Raw genomic sequence first — 5,541 nt, forward strand, 5'->3', positions numbered from 1 at the left:
GTAGGAAACAGGTTACATGACTTGCAATACATTTTTCTAAGAACTTGATTACTTTGAATTTCATCACCATTTTCAGAGTGATTAGCATCTGACATTAAACTCAAGAGTTTTATTAAAATGTTTGAAAACCAGGTTAATGCACAAAAGGATTTTCAAATCTTTAATCTCACATTTCGCACACCAAAAGCTCCACCTGGAGCACACTTCCCTATATCAGCAGACAATTTATTGGATCAGATAGACTTTCTGCCATGATGGTTAGTCCATGAAGCCTGTTCCCTGGGAAGAAGGAGGCTCAGATAAATAAGAAGAAAAGTTTATGCCTTTGGTTCCAGGAGACTATGGCGTGAAGAAAGAGAAAGCTAGATGAGGGAAGCTGTCAGACATGCAGGTACTTAATTCCGAGCTTTAATTTCATTTCCTATTAGAAATGTACAAGCACTCCTTTGTGCAACAGACTCTGTGTCATCACAGAGAGGTCAGCTTTGTCAAGAGGGCAGTAAGGCCAGACATGTTATATAGATGATGCTCCTGGGTCTCCCTGACTCCTGTGTGCAAAGAACACCAAAGGGAGCTAGAGGGTCTTCCTTGGGGCCACCATGGCTGTGGTGAGATAACTATATAGTGAAGGCTGGGGAAGAACAATCTGGAAAGACATAACAAAGACTCAGAGAAGTCTAGCCTGTACACACGGGCCCTTTATTAAACTGAGAAAGAATTCATCAACAACCCACTACATGTCAGGTTCTCCATAGCCAAGGCCATCTAAGATTGGGAGGACATCACCCAGGACTGAGACCCTTTCTTTCTAGTAAAACACTAGACACCATCCTTTCACACTGTAGACACCAACCTGGAAAAAAACAAAGGAGTCTAAATAAGAACAATTATTCCAGAACACTAAATATTACCCAAAGAATCTGCTTAAATTCTAGCAGGAGACAATGATTTAACTGGATCGTACATTTTGTGATTCTCTTCCATACATTCCAATTGCCGAGCCAGAGCCGCATCATGAGAAAGACCAGGCCCAGAAGCACATCTGTGCATGTCGTCAGTGATATGTGCAAGCCCATCACAGGTTTCCTAAGTGATATCATCCATTCAACCTGTATTTCTTGGAGGCTTCTTGTAAGATAAGCATGAACTAGAGACTTTAGATCAAATGAAGACTGAAGTGTAGTGTAGGCCTTGCCTTTCAGAAGCTCATGGTTCAGTGGGAGAGCCATCTCAAGTGATTTTCTTGGAGGTACTCTTCTATCGTCCACCCTGGCATAGTTCTCTCCACCTCATCCTTCAGCTCAGATACATCAGGGTGACCCTTGGCTCCCTTTAAGACTGTAGCAGGTGCCCACCTGATATTGTATAGTATGATAATCTTTACTTCACAGATTGGGCTCAGAGGTAATTTTATAACTAGTCATATAATTATTTTGACACCAATAGTCTGCTCTAGCCTGTAGTATGCATTTAGGAGGCTAGAAACTAATCCTCCCTGCTCCCTCTTTTTTCTTTTGCATCCTGGGTCATTCTATCTTGCTCACATCTCTAATATGCAACACATAGAAAGTGCTCCATACATTCTTGTTCAGTGATGCATGAGCGAACAAACTGTCAGCAGCAAAGACAGCCACCACGGCACATGCCTTTCAAAGCCTTTTTGCATATATTACCTCACTTGACAAATAAGCAGAAGAGGAAGAGAGGGAGTTGTATTCCTTTCTCAGGATGCTGTGCCAGCTGCTTTAAATAGACTGTGCTGTCAGAAGGACAACCTTTAAACAAGATTTTTTGGGGCCAGGTTACAGCGTGGGCTTGATGAATGGGCCCTTGTGAGATGTTTCCTGTGAAGCATACCCATGGGAATGGGGATGAAAGTATATATATCTCACATATACATTTTTATAAGGCAGTGCACAAAATAGAAAAAGGAAACTGCCTGGAAAAGAGCCAGAGGGGACATACATGGGAAGTTTGTAAAACAGCAATAGTCAGGAAGGAGTAAGTAGCTAAAATAAACTAATGAGAGGAGAGGGAGGAAATAATACTCAGCAACAAAACAGATAACATAATGGTCAGAGAGAATTCAGGAAGGATAATATTGAAGAAAAATTGCCAAGAAAAAGTGCAAGCTCTAGAGTGTCAGCATCATTTTGAAGAAGGGATTTTAGAGGTCAAGGACTTTGACAGTGCCTTCCACATGCCATTCTTTGGAGCAGAGTTTGATTTGTGGGTGTACTTAAGTGCCTGGTTGAACGACAAAAACACGCTACTCAGGAGGATTTGCTTGCCTTATTTCATCTCGACATAATATCATTGTTATTAAGGCGGCAGGGACATAAAATACCACTTAGGGAAAGTAAAGAGCAATGTCAAGATGAAAAAGAATGAGGTCAGAGGGTCCCTCAACCTTGCTTCATTGCTCGGAGTAAAAACTAGTCTTTGGTAACGGTAACCACCCTTTCACTCTCCTCAGCTGTATGCACTGATTCTATAGCCTCTTGTATCTCTGCAGCCTGGAGGGAGTAGGGGAGAGAGACAGAGAAAGAGAGAGAGAGAGAGAGAGAGAGAGAGAGAGAGAGAGAGAGAGAGACTGAATGGCTTAAAATGAGATAGATTCATGTTCCATACTTCCTATTTGGAGAAAAATATTTCTCTGCTTGGCCCCCACCAGCCATTTCATTACTCGCTCATCTTCTTAACTCTTTATTCTGATACCTACTGTTTCTTCCATCTCACCTTACTTTCCACCAAAATTGTTCTTCGTTATTTCAGGGTACATTGGAGTTTTTCTTTTTTTATTACATCTAACACTTTCTGCATGCAAAACAGTTCACATGTGTGCTTGATCTGACACATGTACAATGGATAATAAGTATGTGAAGGCATAGAATCATCAATGACCATTTGTCATGTTCATTTTCCACCTTCCAGAGCACTGCTCAGTGCCTGATATATAATAGGCTGTCAATATTTGTTGATCTGAACGGTTAAAATCACTTCACCTTAAACTACTTAGTGGCATATGCCTCCTGTTTTTCTTTCCCTCTCAAATATGTTACAGGAAGAAAAAAGAACCACCCCGCTGTATCTGGCATAACCTTCCAAGGATTTTATAGAAATCGAAAATACATGCTCTATCCAATTCATGAGCTCATCGACTTAGCATGCATCCAAGTATTTGGTTGGAGAGTGCAAAAAGAAAACAAGCTAAAATAGAAACAAGTTTCTGTTTGATTTTGATGAAAATATGTCTAGATGTTTAAAATATGTACTTTATATATAGATAATGTATAGTATTAGACATGTATTACATATAAATGTATAGATATATAGCTATTCTTTTAAAGTGAGATGTTTGTTTGCAAAATCTCAGGCCAGGGGCAGTTTTTGAAAACTGTGCCTTGTTAAAACTAAGATCTCATTCCTACTGTTCATAATGGAGGTGGAGAATACCAGCACCTTCAGCTTTGGGGTCACGAAGACACAGCTGTGGATCTGGCTGTCTGCTCTTCACAGATGTTAACCAGTCAGTACCTGTTAGCTGACAAGAGAGGTACAGATCAGCAAGGCCTATGTATGACACAGAATCCTACCTGGGCTTCTTGTGTTATTACCGAAGCCACAAGGCATGTTGGGGTACTTGCTCCAGCTTGAATCAGATAGGACCTCAGGTCTGGTTGAGAAGATGGGAAGCTATGGTAGCCACCCTGGGGGGTCAGATTATAGGACGATTGTATTTCTCGGTCAGTCATCAAACCCACAGATCTTCGTTGGTCACCTACTGATGGCATTGCCATAGGCAGTGGGAATACAGGGTTAAGGGTAATAGCTCAGGTTTCCTCAGATACCTGTGGACTCAACCCTGGCCTCAGTGCATGGGGGTTCCCTCCTTCCTACCTTTCAGATCATCCAGGGTCACAGAATGTCCTCATCACTTTTAACTCTTCATAACCACCCCAGGGAAAGGGACGTCATAGGCAGCTGGAGTACAGTTATTTTCAAAGCTAAGGTAGTAATAACCATAGGATTATCAAATGCACACAAAATTCACTACTGTGACATAGGAGCTTGCCAAAATGGGAATGATTTTTGGATTTTGGAGTGAAGAAAGGAGGAAAGAAGAGAGGGAGGCAAATTACCATCTGTTTTGACAAAAAGAAAATGAAAATGAAGAAGTTCATCCAGGCCATTGTGTTTTTCATTTCTTTGAGTTGAAAGCATAGTAAGGTTTGATAGGATGGAGAAAATCAGACTGGGTGTACTCACTCATACCTTCAACCTGCCACTCTTTAGAAAAGCAACACCCGTGGGACAGTCTGTCAGAATACAGATGCATTAGCCTGACTGTTTGGGGAGAAAACCTTGTGTCCCTGAGAAGACACTTTACCTTTCTTGGTCTCCATGTCCACATCTGTAAAATGGGAGTGAGTCTAGCAGGTCGACAACATTTTCTAGCTTTCACCTGGAACTTCTCATATCCTGGTCACAAACTCTTATCATGGAAATGGGGACCGGCCTGGGAGGTTGCCCCTGGGCTTGTTGCCTGTAGACACTGGGAATCCAGATTCCTGAGCATCAAGAGGAGAGACAGTGGTCTTCACTGCTCTGGGCCAGGAAATGCCAGATTGAGTTCCGCATTTGCCTCATTCCTGTGGCCATACGGGGAAGGAGCCCGCTGCCCTGCCGCTCAGCACAGCGTGGCTTTGTGCTGACTCTCATCAGCAGTCAGCACATTGCCTGCATTCCTCTGCCTGTGCACGCTTTGGCTTTGGCAGCCAGTGGAAAGGGCAGCTCTGCCCGTGGATGTAAAGGCCATGCCTGATGCAAACCCATGGTAGGAGTTGCTCTGAGAAAGTCCAGGCTAAATGCAGAGGCTGAGCTCGCCTCGCTGGGCCCCGCCCTCTGAGTTCATCCAGCGGGCGTCAGTGGCCCCTTAGTTGCAAAATCTTGCTGTCTTGGTTTGTGCTGAATTTATTTGCACAGAAGAATGTTTTTAAATGCAAAACATTTAAATACTGTAGATGTGTATAATTATAAAGCAATTATAAATTATGTTAAAATATAATCATCTTTTTTGTAATAAAATGATAGTCTTTATTAATGTCTGGAAAACAAGTTCTCTAATTTCAAAGTAGTGATGCATGTAAAAGATATGTCCATTCTCTCTGCAACAACTGTAATATGATATAAAAATATCTGTGATCTTGACTGGTAACAAAGTCACAGGTACAGCTAATGCTGCTGGATTGGCTGCGTGCTGTCTTGTGTACTGCTGCACAACACAGTTTAGCCACTTAAACATTTCAAACCCTATCACACTGAGTTTCTGAGGGGTGTGGACCCAGGAGTGGCTTAACAGGATTTGTCTACTGAAAATCTCCCGCGGAGTTGCAGTCAAACTGTTGGCCATTACGGTCATCTGTAGGCTGAGGACTGACTTCCAAGCTCACTCATGGCTCTCGGCCAGGTGCCCAAGGTGTTTGTCACATGTCAAGACACGATGGCTGGCTTCCTTTAGTGGGTGATAGAAAAGAAAAC

The 5,541-nt window shown here is 42.4% G+C and overlaps 1 long non-coding RNA gene across 1 annotated transcript; it reads right to left on the minus strand.

Moving 5' to 3' along the window:
• Nucleotides 1-713: 713 nt before the first annotated feature.
• LOC106149456 lies at nt 714-4,825 on the minus strand. Its single transcript, XR_001235652.1, has 3 exons — nt 4,391-4,825; nt 3,463-3,544; nt 714-853 (listed from the first exon to the last, which is right to left on the minus strand). It is a non-coding gene; the product is annotated as an uncharacterized LOC106149456 (long non-coding RNA).
• Between the last annotated feature and the right edge of the window lie 716 nt (nt 4,826-5,541).

This window comes from Chinchilla lanigera, unplaced genomic scaffold (genome assembly GCF_000276665.1).
Source record: "Chinchilla lanigera isolate Chin_1 unplaced genomic scaffold, ChiLan1.0 scaffold00045, whole genome shotgun sequence".
Lineage (NCBI taxonomy): Eukaryota > Metazoa > Chordata > Mammalia > Rodentia > Chinchillidae > Chinchilla > Chinchilla lanigera.